This window comes from Episyrphus balteatus, chromosome 3 (assembly GCF_945859705.1).
Source record: "Episyrphus balteatus chromosome 3, idEpiBalt1.1, whole genome shotgun sequence".
NCBI classification, from domain to species: Eukaryota; Metazoa; Arthropoda; class Insecta; order Diptera; family Syrphidae; genus Episyrphus; species Episyrphus balteatus.
The window spans coordinates 56204630-56221584 of NC_079136.1; the positions used below are offsets into that span (position 1 = coordinate 56204630).

General features: G+C 32.1%; 1 protein-coding gene across 5 annotated transcripts in view; it reads right to left on the reverse strand.

Moving 5' to 3' along the window:
* The window catches only part of LOC129917253 (H2.0-like homeobox protein), a 105532-nt gene extending 89627 nt beyond the window's left edge, over positions 1 to 15905 (reverse strand). Inside the window, exons 1-2 of one of the 5 annotated variants that reach the window (XM_055997674.1) lie at positions 15753 to 15904; positions 13449 to 14013 (exon numbers count right to left, since the gene is read on the reverse strand). The gene's annotated coding sequence lies outside the window, so the exon portion shown is untranslated. Of the gene's footprint in view, positions 1 to 13448; positions 14694 to 15752 lie in introns of those variants that run through there. The other 4 variants (XM_055997673.1, XM_055997675.1, XM_055997677.1 and 1 more) reach the window with 4 other exon arrangements.
* Positions 15906 to 16955: the final 1050 nt, after the last annotated feature.

The window sequence follows — 16955 nt, forward strand, 5'->3', positions numbered from 1 at the left end:
ATAGTACCTATATAGCATGTAAAAATAGTCAAGATTAAAGACCCTTAGCCCTCTATGGCATGAATTATGAACGAAACGATATAAAAATTTTTTAAACAATTTTTTAGCTTTATTAGGGGTTGAAAAAAGGTATTACATAATTTTTTTTATTTTTTTACATATATATAAATTTTTAGAAACATAAACCATATATGGGTTAGTATGCATTCAAGGTATGTTTTGTAAAATATGTTTTTATTACATTGGACTTTCCTTATTCATGGAATTTATTCAAACTCTTTCTTTTATCATTGTTGCAGAAGAACACCTTCCATTTTCTACATGTACACAATACGTTTTCAGTCCCGAAATTTGATATATTGGAGTTTTTGTTTGCCATTCAGGGATATGGTCGATGTTTTCAGTTAGTACTGAATTCAACGGCTTTTGCGCTTGGTTGTTGTGAGTGAATTGGAGTTTCGGGATTAGATGGGGCTGGACTTCCGTGACTTGTATATAACTCCCTCAGCTTTGTTTTGTTCCATCTCTGCTTTGATCACATGCCAAAGCTGAAGGGCATCATCTTTTTCGTGACATTTTAGGTGTTACAGATTTGCAAAAGTGCTCGGAGATGGCTTGTTTGATGTTAAAAAGGGCCAGAATCTGAAGCTAGATCGTCATCACTTCGAAAGCCATCACCAGTTTTAGCATTAACACACTTATTTTTTCCATAGAAAGTCTTCCAATTTATTTTACAAAAAAAAAAAAAAAAAATTCCCACAAAAATCAGTAATGTAAGTCGCCAACGCATGATAGAGCTGTGTCAATCGTGATTGATTCGGTCTTTTTGACCCGTTCACCGAAAATTCTGAGTGATTGCAATCACTATAAACCAAATCAATCAATCCTTATATCAATCTCGTTCATAAAATAAGAAAGTACGAAGTAGAAAAGTGCGTTTCATTCATCCAAATTGTTTACAATCAAAAACCACGAAGTGGAAAAGAACGTTTCGTTCATCCAAATCGTTCACAATCAAAAACCACGAAGTGGAAAAGAACGTTTCGTTCATCCAAATCGTTTACAATCAAAAACCACGAAGTGGAAAAGAACGTTTTGTTCATCCAAATCGTTCACAATCAAAAGTCATCTAAAAAATCTCTCAGAACTCGGATTTCGTTCATTCCATTCATTCTCAATCATCATTTCGATTCCATGCATACAACTGATACAAGTTTATATAAGCAGGTTCAGAGTTTGAATCGAATCGGATTCGATTGGGAATTTCTATCGAATATCTGACCTTGACCTCTTTTTATTTTTGATGTATCTATTTCGACGTTTTGAACTTGGCGGAGACATAATGCCTTACTGATAATCAAAGTTACCATTAAAATTTTCCAAAAATATATTTTCAAAAAAAAAGTGGAGATAATTAAATTTTTAAAAAACTCTCATAGAAAATATAAACGAAAAATTGTTTTATATGGTTGCATTGAAATGTTAATATGTAAAGTTATATGCGATTTCTTGTTTCTTCTCTCATTTTTCAGAACGAAATGAGTGAAAAAGAAATGGTTTCGAATAAATGAACGAAAGAACGATTGATAGAAAAGACCGAATCTTTGGTTTGAACGATTCGATCTTTTGAAATTAACGATTTGCCCAGCTCTAACGCATGATAACCCATATATGGTGTTTTGGAAAAAACGCAAAAAAAAGACAAAAATTATTAAAAAAACAAAAAACAAACTTCTTAAACATATAAAAGTATAATAAATTCATACGAAACTTATTTTTAATTGGATGCAACTTACGTATTTCACACTTTTATTCACTGATTTGCACTTTAGACATGCTCTTGAAACAATGAGTTTATTTCAGAATCACGACTCTCTTACTGAAAAACCGGTTAATTATAAAAAAATAGTCTTATTAAAGTTTTTTCTTTTTGACATTTGGTGCAATATAACAAGAATAAATCGATATGAAATCAATAAACCATATATGGGTTAGTATGCGGTAGAGGGTTAGGCAAATCTTAAGTTGCTGTATTTAATTTCGATACAAATAAATAATAAAAAAAATTCAGTTTGAAAATTATTGCACTTCATAGAAAAATCTGATGTCAAATTAATCCAAGGCCCAATTGCACCAACCACTTTGCACTTTGCAACTTTACAAAATAATACTTTCATGAAAAGTAAAAGTGCAAAGTGTTTCACCAAAATTTAAAAGTCCCAGCTTTTTGATATTTTTTTTTTCAAAGTTAAAAGTGCGGGCGTTTCACCAACGAATAATGGAACCTTTTATTTTCAGCCGTAGTTTGAAAAGTTGCATAGTTAACAATGTATTTACATTGTTTCAGCTCCTTTTTATTGTTTAAAGAAGTTAATAACAATATTGTTAATTTTTGTACTCTACTTTATCATTTGTTATTTTTTTGGTCATAGTTATTTGAAATGTAGCTAAGCTGCAATTTTTTTTAAGAAGAAAATAATCGAATTTTAAAATTAATCATTCTTTTAACTTGCGATTGTGATTGCAATTGTTTTGTATTATATATTTAAAATAACTTTAATAAACATTATCATATTTTGAATGACAATTTATTTTGAATAAGGTGGTTTGCTTTTCAACGCTAGAGGAGACTTATGTTACAATAAGTAACTATGGTCGTCCCTTTAATACAAAACTATACGACATTTGAATAAAATTCCCAGTGGCGTACACGCTATTGGGGCAAGCGGGGCGGTGCCCCGGGGCCCCCGACCGACGATAGGGCCCCGACTGGACCCAATGCAGAGAAGGCAACTTATTATAAAAGTAACGAAGCAAAAAGAGACAAATTACTTTCTTTAGTATAATACATAATATTTCGTCTCAAAAAAATTAATAGGTACCTCAGGGGCCCCAAAAAATAAATTGCATTTTTGAAGAAAAATTAAATTTTATATAAGGACCCCAACAAATATTACTTTAAAAATCTTAGCGATTAACAAATGATACTTCACAAAAAAAAAGAAGTATGGCGTATACGTACTTTTTAATTTTTTTTTTTTTTATATCAAAGGGGCAAATATTAATATTAAAGGGGACCCAAAATTTAGTGTTGCCCCGTGGCCCCAGCAACTCAACGTACGCCTCTGACCATTCCTAAGCTCCTTTTTGTTTGAACTAACGAAATCAAAGATTTTTTTATACAAATTTGGCAGATCTTTGCGCCATCTACTTTGTGCTTTGCAGATTTGTGGTTGGTGAAATGAAATTTGCAAAATTAAAGTTCAAAGTTGCAAAATGCATAGAAATGTTGAAATCTATTTCCTCTTTACATTCGTTGTCCTATTTAAATTTTAAAGATTTTAAATTTTTAATGTTGTCTCCATTTTGTTTATAAACTTTTTTTATTTTTGTTCTCATCACAGGTACCAAACCAACTACCTTTAATATAAGTAACTTACTAATCAAGTTTGATAAAATATAAAAATATGGACTTGTAAGGCTGATATCTCCAAAATGTTGAACAACAGACGAGTATTTTGAAATTCCTGTGAAAGTAGTTCTTGTAGAAAATCATTTAAAATAAAATTGAATAATTATAAGGAAAAAGGAAATTAAACTTGATTTTCTATATCAATAATGAGAACCTACAGACATCCCGAAATGTATTTTTTATTAACAAATCCACGACTTGCCCTTATTAAAACATTAAATACCTAAAGAAGAGCATGTAAAAGGACAATTAAAAAAAAATTAAATGGCGAAGAAGGTATTAAAACAAATATTAAACAAACAAAAAAACACAATTCAATTCAATCTGACGGTTAAAAATACAAAAAAAAGCCGCTAAACGTGCTTCTCTACCTTCCTACATTTTTATATATACGATTCCATTGGTGGCACCGGCACTTTTCGAGTTAAATGCATAATAAAACCTCAACCTCCTCTCGTGATGAGATGACGCCATGGATACAGAGAGATATAAAGTAGATACAGATATATTCGACTCCGACTTCTACAAAAGCGTAAAATAAAATCATGATGTTTGGCGAAGGCGAACCCGTTCCCGTTAGCGTAAAAAGATTTTTTTTTTAGCAACAGTTGTTGTTGTTTTTATTGTTATGGAGCACTCTTTCTTGATATATTTTTTTTGCGAAACAGTGGGGACTGATGGTGATGGAGGTTATAATTGGTAATGGGCCAACAATTGACTGCTAAGTACATGTCTTTATAGGTGCTCTGCTCTGACAGATTGTAAGATATGGATATGTGTGTGTGTTTGTGCTTTGTTTTGTTTTGCAGAATGTTTTAACCATAAAGAGATTACTTCAATTAACAAGATACATTGTTTGATGAATAAATTATAATTGAAAGTAGTTGGTTGTTGGTTTTGTTACTAATGAATAAAAGAAGTTTTTTTTGGTTTACTAGTTTAAGGGTAACGGAACTTTATTAGAGAATAGAGTGCTCCACAACACTATGAATCACTGTTATAAATATTAGTGACATTTTAAGGTTTTTGAAGTGAAAACTTCTTTAGTATCGTAGTGATTTGAAACAAGATGAAACGAAAAAGCGACACGAAAAATCAATTGACCATAACTGATTCAAAAAAAATTTTTTTTTTTCGTTCAAAGCATTACCGAAAATATTGTTGGAAATGACAAAAAAAAAATACTGTAAAACTTTCAGCCCTTAATATTAACATTAAGTACCGCCGCATCGCAAATTTCTATTTCCCATATGATTTACATGGGAAAGATTGTGTTTTTGAGTTTTTTTCTTGTATAAAATTGAACGCTCTACAAAATTGTATTTATAAAATTTAGAAAATGATTAAATCTAGCCTTTTCGATGAACCGTTAAAAAGTTATAAAATTCTAAACTCAAAAACACAATCTTTCCCATGTAAATCATATGGGAAATAGAAATTTGCGATGCGGCGGTACTTAATGTTAATATTAAGGGCTGAAACTTTTACAGTATTTTTTTTTCGTCATTTCCAACAATATTTTCGGTAATGCTTTGAACAAAAAAATTTTTTTTTTTGAATCAGTCTAATAGACATGGTCGATCTCGATATAAATATTTTGAAACAATAAGCTTTCAGATGGTATAAAATTTATTGTAGGTTGTCATATAAAAGAAGTGATGGAATAAAAAAAAGTTATATTTTTCGATTTTTTTTAAATGATTTTTAAGGTTTCACTTCAACCACGTGTGAATTGCACACATGATTTCTTTTTTTTTTTGATGATCTTACATTTAAATTTTTTATTTTATTCTAAAACCACATATTTTTTAAGTTAGGATCCACATTACACCTTTGCAATGTACTAAGGGCCAAACTACCAACACATCGAAAGTTTCAAAACCAAAATTTCAAATAACTTTCGAATAACCATTTGTATGATTCTAAATAGCAGTTCAAATACAAGAGCGATATAGTTTTGGAAGTGACATATAAGCTAAATAGCATCGTTTTTTTTGGTTAAGGGGGGAAATCCCTCTGAAATTTTTTATTTTTGCATTATTTTTTGTCGCCTAATTAAATCATTTAACAATCGAAGAAACTATTTTCAGTGGTGTTAGCCTTAAATGAAGCCTCAAAAGTCTATAGATATTCCCTAAACCCATGCGCTCCGAACCTACCACGGTACAAAAACGAAAACTTTAAACGCATTTTCCCGCTCCATGCAACGTAACTCAAAAACTAATGAAGCTATCGACTTGAAATAAATTGTAAATTACTCGTTAATTCATTGGTCATTGCATGAACCTAAAAGTTCAATAAATTTTTTACAATAAATATTTTTTTTTTACAATTTGTTTATAAAAAAAACATTGTGTTTTTTCGTTTTTATGGTCTCTAATTTTTATTTTACACTTTTCTTTATTAAATTTAGGTTCATGCAATGCGTATAAATATATTTAATTGAAAAAATAAATGATTTTGATTATAAATAATTTTCTGAACCTTGGTATTGCACGGCGCAAACTCAAGGCGTCAACTTTAAAGAGCTGTAGAGCCGCCATTTTGTATTTTTTTACTTCAAAAAATTGTGTCAATACTTCATAATGTGAATAATATCATATACTTTTCCAAATTTCAATAAATACTTTCGGTTTTCCAAAAAAAATTATTGAAAAAGCTGTCGTCCAGAGGGATTTCCTCCCTTAAGTTGAAGTATTTTTTCGCTATTTTTCTTTCATAATTTTAACATTGATACATTTTTAACTGTAAGGAAAATACTGATAGACCAGTGCCAATCCGGTTTTCAAAAGGTTAAAGTTGAAAAAATAATTATTAGCAGCATATGATGGTGGGAAAATTTTAGATAAATGGTAGGTATTTGAAAACAGTTCAATACAAAAGCTTTAGGTAATTCAAATATTTACTTAGCTACTAACTTTTACTAAAATCAGTTTTTTAAATAATCTCAAAAATATTGAGAAAAATGCTAAAACACAATTTTTTTATTTTTTTATTTTTATCTCTTACAAAATTAGTTGGATTTAAAGTTACCCAAACAATTGTCTTTTTACACTTTTTCTCAATTAACCATGGTAATTTTAGTAAGCCCATCCTTAGTTCAAAAATTATGACAAAAAAAAACATACTTCCAATTTATTAGGTAACCTTTTAAAAATAATAAAACAAATTTTTTGTCAGTGTAAAAATTATCACTTTTAAATTTACACTTTTTTCCAATTAACTAAGGGTGAGCTAACGAAAAATAGTGATATTAGTTGTTGGAACTATTGATTTTAAGAAGTTAGTATAACTTGAAAAAATGTTTTTTTACTGTCATATTTTTTACTGTCATGTCATAGAATTTGTTGGAATTAGCATGGTAAGTTGAGAAAGATTTAAAAAGTACTATTATGTACCTACTGAAATAGAAATCACCTCACACACCATTTTATATTTGTTGTTATTTTTGAATAAAGTTAAGATACATTAATTATACTAAGCATGGCAAACAAAAAAAAAAAAATCAATGATTTTTACAATTGAAAAATATTTGTGTTTTGTTTAATTGTCTTTAAGGTGAAATAAAACAAATCAACTTAAGCTTCTGAACAGGAATATTATATGGACTACATTCACTCAAATAAGAATTCTAAGTCAAATAAAAAACTTTAAATAACATTTGAGGGGAAGTGTTCACACCAGAGGATTTACTTTTTCCAAATTATAAATTTAAAAAAAAGGTCACTGTGGCGTATGCGTACTTTTTTCGAAAAAATTAATGAAACTATAGTTGGCCTTTATAACTATAGTTGGGATGACGAAAAGCAATGATGGTTTTGCCTGAGCTATTCTTGGGCAAACGAACCATAGTGATAAATCAACAATTTTTACACTGAACAAACACATTTTTTTTTTGTAGTTTTTGAGGTGTATACAAAATAATGCTTCTATAATTTTAAATCTAAGGGTAGGATGGTGAAAATAAAAGTTGGCTATCCTAGGCTAAGCTTGGGCAACCAAAATACGTTTTTGAACTAACGATTTTTTCATAGGAAATAAAAATCATAATTTTTCATTTTTTTATTGTATCTTTTGAAAAAAAAAATATATGGTGAAAAAAAGAACAAAAAGTTGCACTATCCAGGCTAATGTTGAGCAAACGAACAACAGTGCAAAACCAACAATTTTTACACTGAGTAAAAAAAAATATTTGTTGTTACTTTTGAGGTGAAAAAAAAAAAAAAAATTCCTTTATAATTTTAGAACTAAGGGTGGGCTAGAGAAAGAAAGACTAGACTAGGGCAATCAAACCAGGCAGGTTTAAAAAAAAGCAATTGGAGTTCGCTTTACATTATGTTAATCAGTTTGTTCTTTGATACAAAGATTATACAGAATTTGCTCCTGGTGTTGTGCTTCTCTTTTAAACTGGTAAAAATTTACACCTTATGTATAATTTAGCCAAATGGTTAGGATTTGTGGCTTTTCTTCAAATGTTCTTCGAATTCAATCCCGTATAGTTATTCCATTCCGAATCCATTAACAAATCCACTTATATCCTCCAACCACCCCACTGTTCTCCCAAGGAATCTGGCATTTTGAATACAAAGAAAAAACATTGAATAAAAAATCAATTCTCCCAAGAAAGGCGACAGCCTTGCCTTGCCTTGCAATCTCCAGCTTCCACAACCCTGCCCATTCTCCGGACGTCTTGAGTTCCACCTCTTTTATATATATTTTATATAATTTTTTTTTTTAAACGAATAGTTTATAGCACGTAGATTAATTGCACCGGATTGAGTCGTATAATGGAGAGAGAGCGCGTCATTATGACTGATACAACCGACAAAAAAGGAGAAAACAAAAAAGAGCAACAAAGAAAAAAGTCAGAAAACCAACCGAACCCAGTACAAAAAAAAAAGGGAAGGACGAAGGAGAAAAAAAAATGCTTAAATTCCCACAATAAAAACGCTTTTGATTGATGGCGTGTAATATAACTTTGCCGTTCGATTTTATTTCAATTTGTTGTTGGTTGTTGTTGTTGGTAGTTTGTTTGTTGTTGTTGTTGTTGTTGTTATTTTCGCTTTAGCTTTGGCTTTTGTTGCTCTCGCTTAATGGATTCCAACAGACCGACAATTTACCTAATGAAATATGCATGTTGATTTATTTGTGCCCTTGTCACCCCGCATTTATACCCAAGTCCGCTTTGCCGACTGAACGACCGACCGCCCGGCCCCACGCACCGTGTCGTCCCGTGATTTGCATTATGAGGCATGCGATTCACGTTGTGCGGCATGGCGCACGGTGTGGCGCGGTGTGGAACGAGGATTTCTATTTCTGCCGCAAAAGTTAATTGATACTGAATGAAGTCACTTAGCGAAATGTCTGCGGTGGCGGGCAGCAAGCAGAAAGGTGCGGGCTAGAAGAGCGCACTGGAACTAGTTATCTTGTTAGCTAGGCAGATAATATCTGAGGCAGGGAATGTAGGTTCTGCCTGCGATTCCAAATGCTATCGTTGTCGTGATCGTTCGTACTCGTTTGGTTTGCGTCTTGTCTTTGACCGTTTAAGCCGTAAGACTTCTTAAGTCGTTCGCCGTTGATTGCTCATTGCATTTTGTCGGCGAAGCTTCTTAAAGACTGACAGGCCAGGCAGCTGGCAGAGCCTTGGTGGTGGTGGATGGCGGCGGCGGGACGACTTAAGAGACTTCGACTTTAACTTCCACTTCGACATCGTCTCGCCACGACTATCGCTGTGTTGGCCGATTACGTTTCACGTGTATTTTTTCTTCTCAATACTCATGCAAATAGAGAAAGAGAGAGAAACAACACGGATATGCTCCTGAGCTGTGTTGTTCGTAGATACTACTTTTTTTTTCAAGAGTCTCGGATTAATTCGCCGCTTGAATTTGTGTGCAAAAAGTATATAGATGCGTTGCGATTGTGGGGGATTGAGTGTTGTCGTGTAGGTACCCTTTGTGGTTGTGTGGTTGGTTGACAAATAAATGGCATTTGTCAATTCGATTACTCTGAAGTAATTGAGGTTGTAAATTTTGTATATCGTGAATGTGATTAGAGGGAGTGCAGAGTGATTATCTCATATGGACCTATTTGAAGGGGGAGGGGGGGGGGAGTCAATCGAATAAGAGGAGGGGAGTAGGAGGTGGATTTTCTATGGAATCAATTATTAAATCTGACTGCGTGATGTTGAGGCTACATATAAGGAGAATTCATTGCGGTGTAACCAAAACAATGCCGTTGTTGAATTTTCGCAGCAGATGGATGGATTTGCCCACACACATTCACAATCGCTCGCACTAAATCGGTTACAGCTATTTGAGGTTTAGTCAGATTATTCAATCTGTTAATTAAATTTGTGTGTGCTTTCTCCGTATTTCGTATGATAATTGTCTTGCGACAAAACGCAAGTTGTATCATTTGTAAGATTATAGAATTTTTTCATTTGCTTTCTTAAAGTTTTACCTTTCTTTAGGTCGAAATTTAAAATTAATTTTTTGAAGATTTTGATTTAATTTTTGTGCTTGTCTTGAGAATTTTTTTTTTAGAAACTCCACTGTAAACTATGACTTGCCGACGGAAAATATTTATTCACTGCTAATTGTTGCAAATTGTGAATGATGCCGCCAGCGGTTTTTTTTTTAATAGGTACTGGTACTAACTCGTAATACTCAATTATTACCAGCATAATTTCTGATGAAATTCATAACTGAGATTGCAATCAACTGTCAACATTTTTTCGCAATAATGACAAATGAGTGCATACTTCAAAACGTCAAACAAACAACAAATTGAATTGATGTAAATTCCTATGTTAATCAAGTGGTCAGTTTTTTAAATTTAGTTGTCTTGTTTGTTTTTTTTTTGCTTCCTTAGGTACTTAAATTTGTATCACCAATACTTTTGTTTTCAGAAAAGATTTCATACAAAAACAAGATAGAACATTCTTATTAGTCAAATTGCAACAATCGTTAAATAATTCACTCAATTATATGTATACGCCTACGTTTTTCATTTCAGCGACTAATCACAACGAAATGATACAAATATTTTGTAACGCTTTTGTTAACATTATAAGAAACTATAATGGCATTAACAAGAGTTTCGAGTTCAAACTATTGTACCTATGTATGCTTTGAAAGTTCAATTCAGGGAAATTGCTTTTACTTCGTTTTGGAAAACTTTTTTTCACACACTTTATTCTGTGTATGCAGTAGCCTTCAGCTTTGATTTGGCACCAGTCTCAAGCTGAAGGCCTTTGGCTCAATTTTCACAAAGTTTTCCCAACTGCATCTGCGTTTATGTTCTAGAAAATTTTATCTTCTAGAAACCAGATTTCCAAAGAAACCAAATTATGTTTCTTTGGAATTTTTTCAAAATTTGAAAAAAGCTACGAAAATTTCAATGTTTTTTGTGTGACTACTTTGTAAAACATATTCTTTTACTGGTTTCCGATCGATTAGTGTGTTATTTGTGCTTGAAATTGCATAGAGTTTTTTAAATTATTGATTTAAAAATTGTTCCTGATTCCTATTATCGAACAAGTTCTGAGCACCTGAATCTGGAAATGCTACGAAAACTTTCAGATTGACATCGAAGTACATCGAAGGTAGATGGAAATGCTTGTAAAACTTTCTAAGCATAAATAGGTAATAAAAAAGATAGTCGAGTAAACAAATCACCAATATTTCAGTTGAAATTAATTGAATCCAGAAGAGACTTATGAGTATTACTTATTTAATCTATCATTTATGTATTTGATTTCAAATTCTTTTACGACACTTGATTGAAAAAGCTACGATTTTTTAATCCTTAACGAACATAAAAAAAATCAATTTGAAGAATGATTTGAAACACAAAAGCTTATTAGTTTGAGGAAAAGCATGATTTGAAATACCATTTTTTATTGTATAGCATGATCTTTTATAGCATATCTGGAGATGTCGTACAGTTCACACAAACGACAAACCCAGGGCACAACAATAAGGGCCTACCTTATTTCGAACACTTGGAAAACAAATTTTATTGAACAGTTTTTCGTATATGGAGATAAAAGACAACCTAAAAACAAGCGGATGAAATCCAGTTAATTGAAGATAAAAATCCTCTCATTTTTGGGTGCAGACATTCTAATAAATAAAAAAAAAATCTGACAGCCACTGGTTATCCATCCAACATTTCTTAGGTCACTAGGCGAGTGCTTTGCCACCAGGGTATTTCGCAGTATAAAGTTGGTATGATAAAAAACAAAGCTGAAGTTTTAAGATGAAAATTCCTATTAAAATGAAATGAAGTTCACTTTGAGCGGATTCCGCTTATTTCAAGCGAAAATCATATTATTTTAAAAAGGTGGGATTAAAAGTGGACATCATGTTTTAAGGTACTCTTTTTTCTCCCTGTAGTGCTCAAACGATAAAAAATATATAGTAAAATTGAGGCCCAAACCCATAGAATCCGTTGCGTGCGTTGCATCAATCAACACGTTGAAATTGAAGGATGGGACAGAAAGGGGTGACCCAACAAGGTCAAAAGATAGGACGGGTGAAAAAGTAGAAAGTTGAGCTACTTCTTCCGTCGAATCCGTCGGCATCATTCCGATCCGTCGCTTATGGGTCGCTTCCCATAAGAAGGTGTGTATTTTATCGAGCTGTCAGTTGAAAACTTCGACGTACCGCACGCAACGGATTCTATGGATTGGGCTCTTTAATCCAACAGTAGTAATTCCTTTTTTTTTTAAAGCACGATTTAGAAAAAAGATTTTTTTTCATTCAGTGTTGATCAGTTGCTTTTCAGAAAATTTCATCTACATTACATACACTTGTCAAATTCTATATCATTAACTTTGCCGTTGCGATTCTTTTTTGAACGTACTTAGTAAAAATTAGGTTATAGAATAACTGTAGCATTTAAATTGTTAATTTGCTCGTTACAAAGTCTTGAGGCGTCTTCGGTTTAAATAAGAGTTTCCGTAAAGATTGCGCATGAAAGGATATCAAAAGTATCATAACTAAAAAGACAACGAATAACAGAGGCCCCCAAATGTATTTTTATGGTTTATGTTTATATGTATTTTTGGTACTCGTATTACTGAGTAAACATTTAATGCTGTTAACAAACGATGTCTTCTTATCAATAATCCTTTATTGTTTGTTACGGCTTGTATCAAATACATATTTAAAATTAACAAAACAATCAAAAAATCTTTTTATCAATGTTAAATTTTTATTATTGCCTTTTGATTTGTATTGAATCTAGTAGGTACAAATGTAAGGTTTGGAAAACGCTCAGAACATTAATTATTTTAATTCAGTTGTACCTATAGTCTTTCACAGAGAATCCCAGCAAATATCTCTTTTTGGAAATTCAGAATATATTATTTTCACTAAAGTTTTTGAGTTTGATTATACCTAATACCTACTTTTTTAAAAACTGTGAAAATGAATGCTTTGGTAAAAATTGAAGGGTAGATCCGGGGTGTAGTTTTATAAATGGTTAAAATTGTTCACTTCCTGATGTGTTGAGTTTTTTTAGTTCACTTCTCAAGGTTATGAATGTATGTCTTCTGTATAATACGAATGTGAAAGTAGGTATTTCACTCGGTCGACAATAGAGTTTTAAAATGAGCTGCTAAAATCTTCGAGAATATTGCCTGATCTTTATATTTTGATGGCATCTATCAATAATTGGTAATGATTGCTATCGGTGAATGTCACAAAAAAAACTTTCAAAATTGGGTTCTATTCACTAAACAATTCCAATTTAAATAGAAAATAGTTCATGAGCTAATAATAACATAGTATGGGATAACCTTAACCAGCAATTTTCAAAAACAAACTTTTGCCGTCGGAACATTGAAAACATACTTTTATTTCCTTTCGTATTAATTGCCACAAACATTTTACAACAACAAAAAAAAATGAAAAAGGTCCATAAACCTCTGATTATAATAAAAAGAAATCAGCAATCACAAAAAAAAACTCACCTTAATTACTGCGAGAAACAAAAATTATAAATCACACAGTCAAAGACCACTCTGGAATCAACAAAATTAAATATCCGATTATGTTGTTTATTTTTTTTTTTTTATTAATTTCTGTCCAACGTTGATTATTGAGTTGGTAATATGTTTGCTTCTTTTTTTTTAAATTAATCCTCTTTTGGGCGCGCAAACATATAAATCGTTTTATTGATTTTATAAATTAATATATCCGAGAGAGCATCAATTTAATGTTTCATTTTTTTTTATGCAGGTAGGTAAAAATCCAACACAACAATCAGAAAAGAAAAAAATACAATTCTTTCCCCAACCACAAATACAATTATTATTAAATTATCTGTATTTTTTTTTTAAATATTTTTGAAAAATTAATTTCTCACCACAGATATTATTATTATTATTAAACCACTTAATTTTTTTTTTTTTTTTTCAATTTTTATTGGCACAATCAATTATCCGTGAAAAAATAACATTTATATGTAATTATTCATTAATTCCCGGCGCCGCCGTCACATTGTTTCTATAGCTATTGTATAGTACAAACAACTCTCTATTAAAGAATAAATACAAAAAAAAAAAATAATTATAACGATCCATTGAATCCATCCATATGTAGGCATAGGCACACAAAAAATTGTATCTCAACTTTTTTGATGGGTTGATTAACAAACACACGAATCACTCAAAATGACACACAACAAAAGTGTGAATCCGAAACAGAAAAAAAAAACCCAAAATTAATTGAGCACACACAATATTCTCTTCAAAATCCAAAAAAAAAAAATTCTAGGGGACAAAAACCTCACACTCTCTGTGTGGTTCGTAATAAAAAAAAACTTTATTGTTGTTGTATCTTTTTCCAGAATAAAGATTCCGACAATGATGACGATGATGATTATGATGACGAACAAGAACGCACAATAATAAACGAGACGAGGAACCAACAGAAAACACCACAAACAAAAAAAAAAAAAAAAAAAAATAGAACCCCCAACCACACACTAACTATCTCTCTCTCTAATATCAGTGAACTCTCAACTTCAACCAACAACCATCCAACAACAACAGCAACAAAAAAAAAGATGAAAAAATTTATCTTAAAACCAAACAACAACCGTTTGGTCTGTTTGTCTGTCTGTCATCCGCGTTTATATCCAATCCACCCAACAAACCAACCAACCAACCGAACGACCGACCAAATAAATATGATGAACGAAAAACGACCAACAACGGTAGCACCACCGCACTCTCTAGACACGAAATGAGATCAAAAAACAATCTCTCACATGCAATTAGCACACAATTGACACCCGCTGTTTCGTCTCACAAAAACCGTAATAATAATAAAAACGAAATATAATCATCAACATCATCATCATCGCTATACAATCATCATCATCATCATCAACATCAACGAACAACAACATCATAAACACAAACACTAACCATATCAACATTATAAATATCTTAGCAACATTTTTTTTACATTATTATCAACATGTTGATGCAGTATTGCCAGACAAGAAGAAAACCCCCCTTTCAAATAGTAATAATATAATATAATAACAATAATACAACTGAATGATAGATAGAGTATCTAATAGATACAAAATATACACACAACGACGCGAACCCGAGCCCCGAAGAACAACTAGATACACAACACAGTCCACTTATTACACCAATTACTCCAAGCGACAGACTATTAGCGATTATGTTGGCGCACGACTATTAAATTCGAATATCATAAAGTATCTATCTCTTTGCGAGTGAGATACAAGATACATTTATACCTACTACAAACACTGATTCATTCACTCTTATCGAATTGGATATACCGAACCAACCGGGGCCAAGCCAACGAACAAAAATCTGAATGGGAAATTCATCTAATATAAAATGTATCTGGAAGATACTTTTTTTTGTTTACTACACAGAGTGAATCACACTAATACTAACTCAATTTTTGAAAGAGCAGAGCACACAACACAGCTGATTCAGTGTTGTCTGTTCTCCCCACATGTGATTTGAAATGTGCATTGCAGCAGGCAGATACAAGATACAAAACATACAAAACACATATCAAGCAAAAAGATACTCTTTTTGAATTTGAAAAGTGTGTTGAGGGGGTTTTTCTGTGTTGTTGTTGTTGTTGGATGATGATGGTGATGATGATGGTGTGTGCGGTTGGGGGTGGAGAAAACCCTCTTTAATAGTTTTCTCCACTCTCTCAAACAATCTTCTTGCTTTGATTTCCTTTTTCTTTAGGTCGTCGTTTATTGCTTCTACCTTTTATCCACTTATATCGTTTTTGTTGTTGTGTGTGCGAGAGATTCTTATAGCAAATTTTCTCCGAGACTTGTAAAGTATCTTGACTGAATTGACTATAAATATGAACCGAACTGGCAGCTAACTCAAACGTCAATTTACAACTGAAACGATTTGCCTGCTCATTCGGAAAGCAAACATAATATACGGCCTATTATTTTATTATTATTGCTTCTCTGCTTGCTGTTAAAATATCTTATAGGATTCATATTTTAAGGGTGTATTTGTATCTCGTCGACATCTCTCGCTGTATATAAATTGATTACTCATACAAAGTTGAATATCAGTGAGACAGCAGAAAGCAGCAGCAGAAGAAGTATCAGAGTAAGCAGTAAGAATTTGTGTGGCAGAAGTGACTGTCGCAAGTTGAAGAATGCTGCTGGAAGCATTATAGGAGTCTTATAGTTGCTTCGTTGTTTCGAGAGCTCAGGATTTGATATTTGGGGTTTCGTTCCGTTTTGTGTTTTATAGTGCGTCTTTCCTTCGTCCTTCTCTTTCTCTCGGAATATACAACTTCATCATCATTGTTGCCCCATAATCGTTCATCGTCTTTGGTCTTCGTCGTCATCGTTGTGCCCTGCTTTATATCCTCTTTGGGTATAATTGAAATCCAACTTCGACACACAAGAGAGAGAAGAGAGGAACGAGATACTTAGTGTGTTGAATGTTGATATATAATAACACACAGCAGAGGGTATTATTCCATTTGCCATTGCCATTCCTGTGCTGTGTGTCCCTATAGCCTTTTGCCTTGATGGATGATGTATCTAGATACAATTATTATTATTAAGTTGGTTGTTTTTAGAGAGAGTGTAGGGAAGGGGGCGGGGGAAGTGGCAGAAAAATGAAGAATTTAAAATTGGTTGAGAGCATTGCCATGTTTAAGTATTTAAGGGATTTAATTCTTTTGTTGATTTTGTTGTATTTTATTGTTTAACTGCATATAAATTGAGGAATGCAAATGTTTAAAAGAGAGAGGTTTTGGCGTGAGAGTTATAAAAGAGAGCAATTTAGCGAAGTGGAAAAGAAGATTTTTATTATTTAGTAGCTGAGACAGAGATTGAGAACCCACACAAGACATTAAAAAAAAATAAAGGGGACGAAGGCAAACGAACGTTTAAGAACTTAACCAAACGAGTCAACCGACATCATACACAATATAGT